Below are 16,252 nucleotides of genomic sequence, written 5' to 3' on the forward strand. Positions count from 1 at the left end.
TCTCCTCCCATTCATTGAGGGGCAGGTCGTCATGGGAGGGGACTTCAACGGGGTCCCGGATGCCCTCAAGGACAGATCCCATCCCCCGACATCCAGAGATCTGAAGATGGCCACTAGCCTGTTCCACCTGTTCCGCACACTGAATGTTTAGGACTCTTGGAGGGTATTGTCCCCGGATGAGAAAGATTTCACTTTCTACTCGTACGTGCATCGCACCTTCTCCAGGATTGACCTGCTCTTGACCTCCCCTCAGATCCTGACCTTCACGGAAGATATGGCGATTGGCCCCCGGATCCTCTCGGATCACGCTCCAGTCACACTAACCCTGCGGTCCCATGACCCGGAACCCCCTCCTCGCCGCCAGTGGAGGCTATATGACCATATTCTGAGGGACATGGCAGTGAGAGACAATCGCCAGAGCAATAAAAAAACTGCTCTGCAGAAAACCGTGACAAGGATACTTCCCCGGCCAACACCTGGGACGCCATGAAAGCAGTGCTCAGAGGGGTATTGATCACCCAAGGCGCCGCATTTCACAACAGAAAGTAGGTGACCCGGGCTGCGCTGGAAGCTGAAGTCCGTGAAGCTGAAGCCACCCACAAAAGAAAGGGCTGGGCCCCTAAATCCTACAGGGTCCTGCAAATGGCAAGGAAGAGGCTCAAAGCGCACTATGCTGACGCCACAGCGAGCCTACTAACTAGAACCAAGCAATGGTATTATGTCCATAACAATAAGGCCAACAAACTGCTGGTTAACAAGCTGGCCAAGGAGAAGAGCAGAAATACCATCCTGGGCCTTCGCGACCCGCAGGGGGCGATCCACTACACGGACAACGAGAAGCTACGCCTGGTGGCCACCCACCACTCTGAAATAATGACGGCAGCCCAGAGGGTCCCAGGTGAGCAGCGCGCATACATCCAAGAGGCGTCCCTCCTCACATCTGACCCCGGCGGCCAGGGAAGAACTCCAAGCGCCCATTACAACCGAGGAAGTGGAGGCAGCCATCAAAAGCTTGAAAATCAGAGCCCCAGGCCCGGACGGATTCTCCATCTGCTTCTACAAACTCTTCCGGCCCCAACTAGCAGCCCCCCTGGCCCGCCTCTTCAACTCATTTGTGGCCACCGGGACAATCACCCCAACGATGCAGGAATCCATCACTGTCCTCATCCTCAAGCTGGGAAAGGACCCCCAAGTTATCAGCTCGTATTAGACCCATCTCTGTTGAATTTGGATGCCAATATATGCTCCAAGATCCTGGCCAACCATCTTGCACCTATCCTTCCGAGCATCATAGACCCAGATCAAACAGGGTTTATAAACTACAGGTCGACAAAAGATAAACATCCGCAGGGCACTGGACCTAATAGAGATCGCCAATCGGGACTCCCAACAACTGGCCCTATTGGCGCTAGACGCCACTAAGGCCTTTGATAGGGTGGACTGGTCTTACTTGCGCCTCACCCTAGAGGCTTTTGGCTTTGGCCCGACCTTCGAGAAGAAGATCTTCGCGAACTACCAAGCCCCTAAGACCAGGCTAAGAGTCAACGGCCGCCTATCGGACCCAATCCATCTCACATGCGGGACAAGGCAGGGATGCCCATTATCCCCGCTGCTCTTTGCTCTGTCCATGGAGCCGCTGCGAATCCGCAAAAACCCCCGGATCAGTGGCCTGAAGATTGGCTCCAAGCAACATAAAGTTGCCCTCTACGCAGACTATGTTCTGCTAACCATCACGAAAATCGAAGGGTCCATGAGGACGGCCCTGGCTGAAATCCACGACTTTGGGAGGGTATCGGGATTCTCCATTAATTTCCAAAAGTCAGAGGCACTCGGAGTGGGCCTGACCCCAACCGAACGAGAGGCCTTAGAGGAACGTGGCCCGTTCCAATGGAGCACCCACTCGATCCCGTACCTGGGGGTCCAGATCCCCGCTCACCCAACGAAGGTCTATCAGGCTAACTTCCCGCTGCTCTTCGAGGAACTGGAGAAGGACCTGACCCGCTGGCAATCGCAAGAAATCTCCCTGCTAGGCCGCATCATGACATGTAAAATGAACCTATTCCCTCGCTTCCTCTATGCATGCGCCTCCCTCCCAGCCCCCCCACCCTACAGCAGCTCCAAAAGGAAGACGGTCGACTTCATTTGGAAAGGGAAGAAAGCACGTATCCCGCAAAGATCGATGACCAGCACGAGACTGGGTGGATTGGGGGTCTCCGACCTCCGAAAATACCAAATGGCAGCACAGCTAGCCCACCTCCAGGCATGGGGGCTCGCCACAGGGCGGCCGAAATGGGTGGAGATTGAGCAATCCTGCCTCCCTCTCCGGCTCCGCTTCCTCCAGTTTCTCCCTTCCGCCGGAGCTGGCCGGGAGTTCTGACTGCCACAAAACAATCGATAAAGGCTTGGGAGTTGGCCCGCAGGCATCATGGTGTTCCAGGAGACCTGAGTGCACACTCTCCAATCTTCCTCAACCCAGCTTTCTCCCCCGGAGCCCATCCAAGGAACTTTAGGAACTGGGTTGCATGAGGCCTTGAAAAAGACTGGGGCAACTCTTTGATGGGGACTCCCCCCTAACCTTTGAACGATGTAAATTGGCATTCCAAGCCCTCCCATATGTCCCAATGGGAGATGGACCTTGGGCATGCCATAGAAGATCACACGTGGGTGGACATCTGGTTCAGAACGCGCACAGCATCCTGCTGCATCACCAACCGGGAGTGCACCCATAAACTGCTCATGCGATGGTATTTAACTCCCCCACCCCCGCCTTCCCCTGCCTTCCCCTGCGCCTCCATCACTTCTGACAGGCCCTGGATCCTCAATGCTGGCGTCTCTGCGGCCTCTCCAGATCATAATTCCATATGTGGTGGACCTGCCCCAGTGTACAGGAGTTCTGGTCTCACTGCCTAGCCACTATAAAGGACTTCACTCAGGTGACCATTCCGCAAACGCCTGAGCAAGTTCTCCTGGGGATCCCACTGCCAGACATATACCCTGTGATCAGGGAGGAGAGAGTCCCTAATATCCGTTTTTGCTGGCAGCCAAAATCACAGTGGCCCGCACTTGGAAATCCGCGGAATGACCCTTCATGACCCTCTGCTGGGTCAAGCTCTGGGATATTCTGATAGCTGAGAAGGTCACGGTAAGCTAAAGCAGGACTGCTTCATCGATTTATGGACATTTGGGCACCGCTGCTAGATTATGATCAGAACTTCCCGGCCCTAACATTTAAACCACGCCCGATTGCCAGAGCCCTTCACTCTATGGACGATCCGTCGCTGCCGCCGGACCAGGCCGAATGACACCCGAGAATGGTGCCCATCATGGAACATTGGGGGTGGAGGGAGGGGATTCTGTGCTTTATATGTTTTGAGAAGCTATAAGTAATGTGTATGAACCCATGTTGCCAGCAGCAACAGCACACAGATGCGAGAGTCCAGCAATGGGCAAATACATGGTGCCTACCCCATGTTGCAGGGCAGCAGCAGCACACAGATGCGAAAGGCAAACAATGTGCAAGGTGGGGCACACACTGCATCACAGAGGGCCAAGGAGGGAAGGGGTGGGGTTACACAGCATCACAGGGGACGGGGGGGGGTAGACCGCATCACAGGTGCTACAGGGGGGATTTGGGGGTACACAGCATACCAAGGGGTGGGGCTACACAGCATCACAGGCAACCGAGGGAGGGTGGGGTACACAGCATCACAGGCAACCGGGGGGGGGTACACAGCATCACAGGCAACCGGGGGGGGGGGGTACACAGCATCACAGGCGACCAGGGGTGGGGGTACACCCAGCATCACAGGGCAACCAGGGGGGTATAGCGGGAGTACACCCAGCATCGCACCACAGGCTACCGGGGGGGGGTACACAGCATCACAGGCGATCGGGGGGCGGGGGGGACACAGCATCACAGGCGACCGGGAGAGGGGTTACGCACAGCATCCTGGGCGAGGAGGGGGGGTTACGCACAGCATCCTAGACGCGGAGGGGGGGGTTACGCACAGCATCCTAGGCGAGGAGGGGGGGTTACGCACAGCATCCTAGGCGAGGAGGGGGGGGGGGTTACGCACAGCATCCTAGGCGAGAGGGGGGGGGGGTTACGCACAGCATCCTAGGTGAGGAGTGGGGGGTTACGCAAATGGGTGTGAGTGGCGAACAGTATTATGTATTGATCCGAATATCCCATTATGGGAATTAACAGACAAAGCTGTTAACTGACGACTCTGATGGGGAGATTATACTAGAGATTTGCATGCCCTGTGACATGATTCCGAAATGACGGGTAGCAAACCCCCTCATGGCCATGGTCAGTGGTCCAGCATCTTTCTCTGACACAGACTTCCAACAGGTACCACCATATTTGTGAACCACAAACCCCCATGACGTAGGGTTGCTGAAAGAAGTGATCCCAGTAAAAATAAAACTGAAACCAGATCCTGTCCTGCCCAGGGTGAGACAATACCATTTGTCCAGTGAACCGGAGGAAGGTATAAAAACCACAATACACGCATTATTGCAGCAAGGCATCCTTGTCCCCTCCAACTCCCCATGCAATACGTCCATCTTTCCGATTATGAAAGCAACACGGGGAACGTGGTGTATGATCCAGGACCTCCACCCCCTGAATGATATTGTTCAGAAAGAGTTCCCTCTAGTCCCAAACCCGGCATCCATTTTGTGCAGCATCCCAAAACAGGCCACACATTTCACGATGTTAGACCTGAAAAACGCCCTTTTCTCAGTACCACTTGACCCAGAAACTCAATACCTCACCGCCTTCACAATACGAGGGAGCATGTACGAACACCACAGGCTGCCACAGGGGTACTGCGAGGGACCAAGTATCTAACAGAATATTGCATGAAGACCTCTGCAATATTGATGTCCAAAGCATGGTCATTCAGTACGTGGATGACTACCTAGCATGTAGTGAAGGGGAGGAAGCATGCAGAAAAGATTCCATTACCCTTCAAACATTGCTGGCCCAGAAGGGGTCTAAGGTATTCCAAATAAAATTACAGTTTTGTTTGGCAGAGGTCATATACTTAGGACAACTGATCTCCAAGAATGGCAAAAGAATAATACCTGACAGAGCAGCAGCAGTATGTGCTTCAGCCACACCACATACTGTTAAAGATATGCAGAAGTTTCTCAGCATCTGTAATTATTACCGGGCATGGATATTCGATTATGCCACCTACGACCAACCTCTATTGCAAGGGCTGAAAGAAACACAGAAGGACAAGGTGCCACTAAAATGGAAACCTAAAATGCACACTGCATTCGCAACACTGAAAGAACAAATAAGTACAGCACCATTTCTAACACTAATGACTGCTGTGTTGACACAGAAGACATCCCTAGGCCACAAGCACACTTGATTCAGTGATGCAGGGACACGTTGCACGCAACAAGCCCTTACAGCCGCTGCCTTTGCATTAGAAAAAGCACCACAATTGTAATGGGATGTTCGGTCACATTGTACATTGAACATTCATTGTTTGCCATCCTTGAACGATCCAAATCTATCGTCACCACGCAGAGAGTGTTGGCATACAAAATCATAATTTCAAGCCCCAATGTCCATGTTGTACGCTGAAAAACAGTAAACCCAGCCACGTTCCTCACAGAGCCAAGCATGGTGAGCGACATGCAGGATCAGGATTGTGCTACCTATGAGGGAGAAGGGGACGATATCCCGAAGGCTAGTGAAAATGCACTGTAGGAGGGAGAAGAACAAGTTACTCTCTTACCTGGTAACGTTCTTTCGATGGGATGGTCCGACGACGTATTCCATATCTTTGACAATCACCACAGCTGTGCTGCTTCGGAAAATGTTCGGCGTCTGCGTCCTATGCCGATGCGCCGTCCCCGAGGACCTCCTCCGACGGCACCCGATGTGAGAAGGACGCACGACGCCCGTAGCCTCAGTTGTAGTTTTTTCCCCCAGAACGTGTGCCACCAGTCTTCTGCCAGTCAGACACACAAGGCCTTGTGGAAACATAAGCTGCAATCGCATAAGAAATTCTGCAGCGGGGAAGGTAGGGAGGGAGCGATATGGAATACGTCGTCGGACCATCCCATCGAAAGAACGTTACCAGGGAATAGTAACTTGTTCTTCGAGGGGATTGGGTCCTCCGACATATTCCCTATCTTTGACAGACTCCCAAAGCAGTACCAAAGCAAGGAGGTGGGAAAAGAATTTAGAACACAAATTTAGCATGCCCAATCAAATTACGGAAGAAAGGACTGCCTTGCCAAAGGCCAGATCCTGTCCTTGGATGGAATCCGAGGGAGTAGTGACGTACACATGTATGTACAGAAGCCCAGGTGGCTGCATCACACATACGAATAGGAACACCCCCCTGTAGGGCAGTAGATGCAGCCATACCCCTGCTAGAATGGGCACGCAAGCCAGCCGGTGGGTCCTTACCCACCAAGCGGTAACACTCAGATAGCCAAAATAATCCAACGAGACAATGTCTGTTTCGTCACAGCTTGTCCCAAACGCTTTCCAGCGTAACCAATGAAGAGTTGATCGTCCACTCTGACCCGGGACATGCGTGAAATATAAAAGCTCATCGCTCTGCTAGGATCAAGCCTATGGAGCCTCTCCTATTTCTTACCAGGATGCGGAGGAGGACAGAATGCAGGAAGAACCTCATTCTGGCCCAAATGAAATTCCGAAACCACCTTCGGAAGAAAGGAAGGATGAACTTTAAGGACAACCCTGTCCTTATGAAACACAGTAAAGGGTGGCTTAACTGAAAGTGCCTGTAACTCACTCACTCTGCGAGCGGAAGTAACCGCAACCAAAAACACAGTTTTAAGAGTTAACACTCTCAAAGGGCAAGAATGCAAAGGCTCAAACGGAGCACCCATAAGTAACTTAAGAACAAGGTTCAAATCCCAACCGGGCACCAGAAAAGGTGACGGAGGGAACACATTAGTGAGCCCTTTCAAAAACTGAGAAATTAAAGGAATCTTAAAATAGGAACATTCTTCAGACGAGCACTTAAATATGGACAGCGCCGCCAGGTAACCTTTAATGGTACCCACTTGCAAGCCCCTGTGAGACAAAGAAAGCAAAAAAAGACAGAACCATGGGAATGTCACATTCAAAAGGATCCACATTCTTAACTCTGCACCAGTCGCAGAATTTACGCCAACAGTACAGAGACTTTGTTGCCGGCTGTCTGGCTGAGAGCAACACCTCCAACACGTCTTCAGGGAGGTCCCAATCCTTATACCTCAACCTTTCAGAAGCCAAGCGTGAAGGTTGAGGGATCTGACCTCTGGATGGAGAACCTGACCCCCCCTCCCGTGAGAGCAGATCGTCTCGGTAGGGAAGACGACGTGGAGGGCAGATGGACAAGTCGAGAAGGTCCGGGTACCACATCCTCCGGGCCCACGCCGGAGCAATGAGGATCATCCGGGAACCGAACCTCCGTAACCTCCGCAGTACTTGCGGGATGACGGGGACTGGAGGAAACGCGTACAGCAGTGGGAATGACCACTCCACCACGAACGAGTCTCCTAAGGCTCCTCTTGGAGGAAATTCCCGCAAGCAGATCCTTTTGCACTTCCGGTTGACACTGGAAGCGAAGAGATCCACTTGAGGGGTCCCCCAAAGGGCGACGATCTCCAGGAGAATCTCCTGAGCCAGCTCCCACTCGTGAGAGATCGTGCTCTGCCTGCTCAGAGCATCCGCCGTCTCGTGGTCGTCTCTGGCCAGATGAACAGCTCTGATCGAAACTTCCTGCTGGATGGCCCCGAACTCTAGCTGCATCGCCTCCCTGCACAGAGGAAGTGACCCTGCCCCCCCCTTTGTTGAGGTAGTGCATGGCCACCGTGTTGTCCGTCAGGATCAGGACACTCTTTCCTCGCACAGTCGGCAGAAAAGCCTTCAGGGCTAGCCTGACGGCCCTCAGCTCCAACAGATTGATATGGAGTCTGGACTCCGGAGACCAACGACCGCTGACTGTCAACTCGTTGGCATGAGCTCCCCATCCCATGAGGGATACGCCCGTCACGATCGTCACCTCCGGCCAGGGAAGCCAAAACGGAGCCCCCTTCATCAGATTGCCTTCGACGGCCCACCACAGAAGGTCCTGGGCGACAGAGGGCGGCACCTGAACAGGGTCCGACATCCTGCCAGAAGATTGCGACCACTGCATCTTGAGTGCCCACTGCAAAGATCTCCTCCGCAGACAAGCCTCTGGCACCAGAAGAATGCAGGATGCCATGAGGCCGAGCAACCTCAAGAACTCAAACGCCGGGAGCGTCTGGGCAAGTTGAAACTTGTGCACCATCTGCTGAATGTAAGAGCCCTCACCTGGGTAGGAAAACACAGCCCCAGGGATGTGTCGAGCACTGCTCCGATGTACTGGAGCTGCTGTGTTGGGATCAAATGGGACTTCTTTAAATTGAGGGAGAAGCCCAGCATTTGAAGGGAGTGGCAGGTGACGGACAGAGGATCCAGGACTTGCTCGGGAGAGCTCCCCCTGATCAACCAATCATCCAGGTAGGGGTAGACGTGAATTCCCCCCTTTCCTGAGATGCGCTACCACCACCATGAGCTTGGTGAAAACCCTTGGGGCAGAGGTCAATCCGAACGGCAGAACCCGAAACTGAAAGTGTGAGTCGCTAACTGCAAACCTCAGGTACTTCTTGTGCTTGGGATGGATCGGCACATGGAAGTAAGCGTCCTTGAGGTCGAGAGACACCAACCAGCCCTGAAGTAGAAGGGCCTGGAGGACTTGAGAAAGAGTAACCATCTTGAACTTGTCCTTCCGGAGGAGTTTGTTCAAACCGCGCAAGTCCATGATGGGTCTCAATCCCCAGTCTTTCTTCGAAATCAAAAAATAAGGGTAATACCATCCCTTGTCCCTCTCCGCTACAGGCACCAGTTCTATGGAGCCTTTCTCCAGCAGGGATTGAATTTCCTGCGCAAGGAGCGGATCCGGACTCTTCAAAGAGAGGTTCCCAGGTGGATTGTCGCGAGGCCTCTGCCGAAAGGGAAGACAGTAGCCGTAGGTTATGATCTCCAGAACCCACACATCTGAAGTAATGCCACGCCACTCTACAAGATGCTGCGCCAGCCTTCCCCCAACCAGCGAACCATGGGACATGGCCTCATGACTGAGCGGCTGCGGCGTTGCCTGGAGGGCAAAGAGGCAACTGCCAGAGCGGCTTTGGCACCTCGAGTACCCCGTTTTCCACCTCTGGTACTCCTACGGTGGCGTCTTTGACCGACAGCTCCTTTCGCTTTACTGAAGGATGAGTAATAACAAAAAGGAGAAAAAGAGACCGAGGCAAATGTGCCTTCGGTGTGGGCCGCACACCCTTGATTCCCACTAAGGGTTAATCGATTTCTTGTGTGTTCGTTATTCAGTTAATAGAGTCCAACTTCAATCATAATTCAAAAATGTGTAGATTTTTTAATTTTTCAATTGTTGTGTTTATAAAGTTCATAAAAGATTGTGCTTAATTGGTTAAACTTCACCAAAAAGCTAATCATCTCAATTGAGGCAAAACAGAAAACCCATCCGGCTAATGCATTTCGGATTATATCCTTCGTCAGAGCCAGGTTAGTGCTACACACGTTATAATGCATTATAGATGGATTTAGAAGGTTTACAATGTTTAAGTTCATAATTGATCCGTACATCATGTACAACAACCAGATATTCAAGAATTAACAACCGAAACAATCATAATTAACGAACAGGGCGCCCACAAGGACAAACAAATATTTGACATAAAAGTGAAATTGGAGAAAAGAGAAAAAAACAAACAAGTAGGCATACATCATTACAGATCGTAAAAATACAACATTAACACAAATAATGATTTTACTCTATAGTTCAAACGATTAATGAGACTGGTCAACTACATACTAAAATTGCAACTTGAACCCTTTTGGTGACTACGGTGCTTAGAGGTCAAGCTAGGCGGCGTGTGCTTACTGTGCCAAAGTGTTAATTGTCATACTATATTGTGTGAGAATGCCTGTGGCTAGTTAAACATGTCACTAACCTGTGTACCAGTTTGCAACCTACGCGTACTGTCCGCGTGTGGTGTTTCTCTATGAAGCACTGCCTGGTGTGGAGAGAACAAACGTGTTATCTCCTCCGTGTAATTAGCTGCCGTCAGTCTATACGCGATCTGACTTCGCGTTGCATTCTGCAAAGGTATGGCTTACCTGGAGCGTTGTGAGCAGCGTCTTGCTCAATCAACTCCGAACAGCGTCTGGGACTCGCGGTTCGTGTCGTTGTCCTGGGCAACGTTATGTAAACAAAATGGCCGTTCGTGTAATACCAAGTCGGCCATGTTGGTAGAGGCAATACTAGGACATTGATGGCATAGAGTGTGAAATATAATTGGTAAATGTAAAGAATGTAAATGCAAAGATGTTAATTGCACATGTAAAGATTTTAAAGCTTCATGATATCTGCGTGTTGTATGTTGTGCAGCTAGCACATGTATGTTCTGATACATTTATTATTTATTTTGTATTATCTTTTGTTTATGTATATTAGACAGTATATCTTTATGCAACATGACTTTACATTAATTGCCAATTAGACACCCCAAGTCATGAGGCATACAGAACATACATGTGCTAGCTGCACAACATACAACACGCAGATATCATGAAGCTTTGAAATCTTTACATGTGCAATTAACATCTTTACATTTACATTCTTTACATTTACCAATTATATTACACACTCTATGCCATCAATGTCCTAGTATTGCCTCTACCAACATGGCCGACTTGGTATTACACGAACGGCCATTTTGTTTACATAACGTTGCCCAGGACAACGACACGAACCGCGAGTCCCAGACGCTGTTCGGAGTTGATTGAGCAAGACGCTGCTCACAACGCTCCAGGTAAGCCATACCTTTGCAGAATGCAACGCGAAGTCAGATCGCGTATAGACTGACGGCAGCTAATTACACGGAGGAGATAACACGTTTGTTCTCTCCACACCAGGCAGTGCTTCATAGAGAAACACCACACGCGGACAGTACGCGTAGGTTGCAAACTGGTACACAGGTTAGTGACATGTTTAACTAGCCACAGGCATTCTCACACAATATAGTATGACAATTAACACTTTGGCACAGTAAGCACACGCCGCCTAGCTTGACCTCTAAGCACCGCAGTCACCAAAAGGGTTCAAGTTGCAATTTTAGTATGTAGTTGACCAGTCTCATTAATCGTTTGAACTATAGAGTAAAATCATTATTTGTGTTAATTTTGTATTTTTACGATCTGTAATGATGTATGCCTACTTGTTTGTTTTTTTCTCTTTTCTCCAATTTCACTTTTATGTCAAATATTTGTTTGTCCTTGTGGGCGCCCTGTTCGTTAATTATGATTGTTTTGGTTGTTAATTCTTGAATATCTGGTTGTTGTACATGATGTACGGATCAATTATGAACTTAAACATTGTAAACCTTCTAAATCCATCTATAATGCATTATAACGTGTGTAGCACTAACCTGGCTCTGACGAAGGATACAATCCCAAATGCATTAGCCGGATGGGTTTTCTGTTTTGCCTCAATTGAGATAATTAGCTTTTTGGTGAAGTTTAACCAATTAAGCACAATCTTTCATGAACTTTATAAACACAACAATTGAAAAATTCTACACATTTTTGAATTATGATTGAAGTTGGACTCTATTAACTGAATAACGAACACAAAAGAAATCGATTAACCCTTAGTGGGAATCAAGGGTGTGCGGCCCACACCGAAGGCACATTTGCCTCGGTCTCTTTTTCTCCATGTTCATTTTCTGTGCCCAACACGGTGGCACATGATAGTGGGCTGCACCCCATTAAAAAATTTATTCACAAAATAACAATCCATTGGAAACGAAAAATACTATTAAGAAAAGAAGCTGTACACTCTCGCCCCTCTCTTTTAGAATAACAAAAAGGAACCTCCCCTGTTGTCCCCTAGGATGAAAAGGCAGAGGTTGCCGAACTGCAGCGCCCACGACTTTGCTGCAACCTCTCAAGGCTCTCGTCAGCCTTGCAGCCAAAAAGATGTTCACCGTCAAAGGGCATGTTGAGGAGCCGGGACTGCACATCAGGAGTGAACCCCGACTTCTGCAACCACACAAACCTGCGTATTACCGGCTGACACAATCTGCCATGTCTAAACCCGACTGAACGGCCATACACATGGCATCCTTGCCAACCTGGACCATAGCAAGGAAACCATCCCATTCGTCCCCTTTGGGAATATGTTCAGCCGCTAATGCAACAGTTCGATAGTGTGTGTGTGAAACGAGACAAGGCACATACGGAGTTGGCCGCCTGAAGCACCATACCCCCTGAAGAAAACACTTTCTTCTCCCAGCCATCAAAACGTTTGTCGTCCCTATCCGGAGGGATGGTAGGATACGACGCCTGCTTTGCAGGGGCCGTAGCCGCCTGCACCACCAAACTCTCCGGAGTTGGGTGCCTGGACAAGTAGCAGGGGTCGCAACTGGCTGGACGGTATTTTCGCGACAAATACATGGCCACTGCCGGGAGACTCTCCGGAGCAGTCTAAGCCGCTGCCACCCTTCTCTGTAGAGCCATATGAAACTGCAGTACCGGGTCAGTGGGGGGGACCAAGATCGAGGATGTCCGTAAGATCATCTTGAACAAACTACCCTGGGGGAGCTGACCATCCCAAGTACTCTGTGACCCCAGACATAAGGCGCCGGTACGAAGTATCAGCATGAGTGCCAGGCTGAGGCCTACAAAACTCCGCCTCCAGAGAGGTGTCCAGTCCACTGGCATCATGCAGTGAATGCCTCAGGTCTTCAAATTGGCTAGAGAAGCTCATCTGGCACTGTAACCGGAACCAAGCCCTCAACCTCTGAAATGTACACCAGGCGGTGAGAGGAAGACACCTCAGGACCAAAGCTATGCCTGACCTTAGCCAGAGCCTTTCTAGGGGCTTCCCCCGTGCCACGGGGCCCCTCCGACACCACCACCTCGAAAGGTGTCGAGGGCGCCGAACAAATTGGCGCCGAGTGAATCGACGTCGATGTCAGCCGCAGCACCGCCAGCATTGACGGCGTCACACAGGCCTCTAAGCCAGAGCTCTGAGCGTGTCCTTCGACGACCTAGGCGCAGACGATCCCCTCAGAGGCAGAGCCTCGAGAGAGGCAATCGACGACCTCGGCGCCACAGGCGTCGACGTCTTCCTCGAAGACTGCACAGGATCACGCGGTCTCAAGCGCTTCGAGGACCAGGACCTGGAACGGGCATGGCGAGAACAGTTACCTTTGTCCGAGCAGGACCTCTCCCGTGAACCGCGCTGACCACCCGAGCCCGAAGGCGTGCGAGAGGACTCTTGACCGATCACGACCGACCCCACTCGGAGGCGCAGACGGACCGGTGCCCTGCGATTCGAGAATCGCTAGCATCTTCTACCCGACGGAAGCCCATTCCTCCGGTGTCGCTTGCATGGTGGGATAAGCGACCCGCCGATGGGCGGAGTCCTCGGAAGAGGACGGGGAAGGCGACCGATGCCAGCGCTTCCGGGAATTCCTCGAAGAGGCAGAGGAGTGGCGAGACCGACTCCTGGAAGGAAACCCACTGGACCTCCGACGATGACGCGGAGAGTCGCCTCTCGAATCATCCATCGAAAGCCCTGCAGACCTCGACTTCCGGGGCTTAGACACCCTACCTACCGACAACTTCTTGCACTCCCGCAAGGCCTTGGCCGTGAGCGACTGGCAGTCGACGCAGTCGTCCCGTGTCGTGGGCCTCCCCGAGGCACCAGAGGCAGGCGTCGTGCGAGTCCGTTACCGATATCTTGGACCCACAGTCCCCGTATTTTTTGAAGCCCGGACGCGGGGTTGAAGACAAGGTAGACATTGTCACGAACAGGCTTTTTCACAAAACCGAACAGGTTCAAAGAACCGAGACAATTACAACAGAAACTCCAAAGAGTCGAGGCGTACCGAGATTCACGAAGAGAACACGTTTGCGGAAAAAACGGAACTGAGGCTACGGGCGTCGTGCATCCTACTTATCACATCGGGTGACGTCGGCCATCAGAGGTCGTCCTCGGGGACGGCGCATCGACGTAGGACGCAGACACCGAAAATGTTCCGAAGCAGCACAGCTGTGGTGATTACTGTCAAAGATATGGAATACGTCAGAGGACCCAATCCCCTCGAAGTATTTTTTGTAAATTGTTCAGCATCAATTCACTCAAACAGGAGGTAAACATGTTGGGGCTGCAGTGGTGAGGATGGAGGAAGGGGAGTATGAAAAAACGCCTGCCAATGCACTATTGTGCACAAGCAGCAGAATACGTAGCCCTAATAGAAGCAGCACACATGCAGCAAAAGGATGCGCAGTAACTATATATTCCGACTCGGTTTATGTCACCACTACGGTACATGCTTGGTGGTACATGCGTGGTTAGCACGATGGAGAAGAAGGGGGTTCAGAAGAGCAGACGGGTCCCCAGGCCAACATACAGAATTATTAAACAAACTGATTGAAGCACTTTGCCGAGCCATCTGTAGTAGCCCTGGTAAAATGCCAAGCCCATACAAACAAAAATGACAAAAACAAAATATCCCTACGGAATGCAGGGGCGGATGCGGCAGCCAAATAAGCAGCTTATTTCCAAATGCCTGCATCAACAGAATGTGTGTTAAAAGGGAAACAAGAGCCCATGGGGGAAGGATATAATGCACTACTCATAACCAAGATTATGTAATTTTCCCTCCATGTGCCAACTCCCAAACTTTTTGCTGCTGTTTAGACACCATTGACTGACTTTGCCAGAGAAGCACAGCCTTCAGCTGCACTCCTATGGGCTTTCGCTCACTTTATGGCGAAACTGATATGCCCTTAAGCATGTCCGTGTGGGAGACACTGTTTCCCTTAGTCCTTTCCTCATGTTGCAGCTTTTGTGCAACACGTAACAAGTGTGCAATGTATCTTACCATACAGCACACTTGGGTCTACAGTCATTCCCAAAGGCCTTAGATACTCTCGCTGGACACTTTATGCACTGTGCAGGTGTGTCATGGACAGGACTGGTGTGGCAGCTATCTTTTCGCATTCTTTTTAACCCTTTACTGCCATGTTAATCACGTTTGGCACAAATAGGTGGCCTGGCTCCGAAATAGCCATGCCACGAGGTTCTTTGACCTGTTCTTTGGCCATCTTGCCCCTTCACCTTCCCCAGGTCGAGTCGACCCGGGCCAGTCCTTATTTGGTCATGCACTTTCCCGCAAATCCCAATGTTTTCGCTGGCTTCTGCATGCCTTGTGTGCACCTTCAGGATGTGGGCTGGAAGGTCTGATTCCAATACACATCCTGGGTGCCAGAGAGTCTGGAGTACCATGAATGCCTGGGACCACCGTGGTCCGTGATTGGTCCACGTATGGAGTGTGTGTGAGCAGATCTCCCATTGGGTCCTCTCCGTTTTGGCGCGAAGGGAACTTTGGATAAGAGGAGGCTGGAAAAACCACTACCATGTCGATCTCCTGAGTTCACACCAAACAAAGGATAGGTGCCAAGTATCCTACAACACGAAGCTGAGTCGAGGAAGCGCTGGTGACCCGCTTGAAGGTTTGGCACCCTGAGCCCGCTGTCATCCCGTGGGACCCCTCTGCATCTGGTCATCTTAGAAGGTCTGTGAAGACGCTTCGACCGATTGGAATAATGGGACCAACTATTCTCGTCACCTTCATCAAACCCTGCAAGTAAGCTTTCTCGGGAGTGTCCCTGGGCCAACCAGTGTACTGACCAGCTTACCCAGTTGCTTTGCTCTGTCACCACCGCCGTTTCGAGGAGGCCCTCAAAACTTGGTATACTGCTAGCTCTGTGTCCACGGCACCCTCACACCGAATTTCGTACACTTGGCATTCCCAGGTCTGAAGTGAGACGAGTGCACCAGGACCGGAGTAAACGCGGTAACCGTGTTGCCCTGCCGCAGCAACGACCTGTGCAAGTTTGCTGCATTGGTGACCCTCTTGCCACTGAAGCCTGCTGCAGTGAAACTAGGCCAATTCCTCCTCCTGGAGCAGAGAAATCGCCACTGTCCAGTTTGAGAATCATCTCAGGAACTGAAAGGTGCTGAGACGTCCTTTTTGCTGCATTCGAACCTGCCAGCGACGTGGACTAAACTGGTGAAGTTTGGGTTTGCCTACGTCAGGGACTGAGGAGTACTCCAAACCCCAACCGGTAGCCACTAGCGCAGGAGCC

General features: G+C 51.1%; 1 protein-coding gene across 2 annotated transcripts in view; it reads right to left on the bottom strand.

Annotated features, from left to right (window-relative positions):
- Window positions 1–16,252, bottom strand: part of CDH1 (cadherin 1) — a 398,557-nt gene that overhangs the window by 139,012 nt on the left and 243,293 nt on the right. The gene's annotated exons all lie outside the window — the stretch shown is intronic.

This window comes from Ambystoma mexicanum, chromosome 1q (genome assembly GCF_040938575.1).
Source record: "Ambystoma mexicanum isolate Mex_15411 chromosome 1q, UKY_AmexF1_1, whole genome shotgun sequence".
NCBI classification, from domain to species: Eukaryota; Metazoa; Chordata; class Amphibia; order Caudata; family Ambystomatidae; genus Ambystoma; species Ambystoma mexicanum.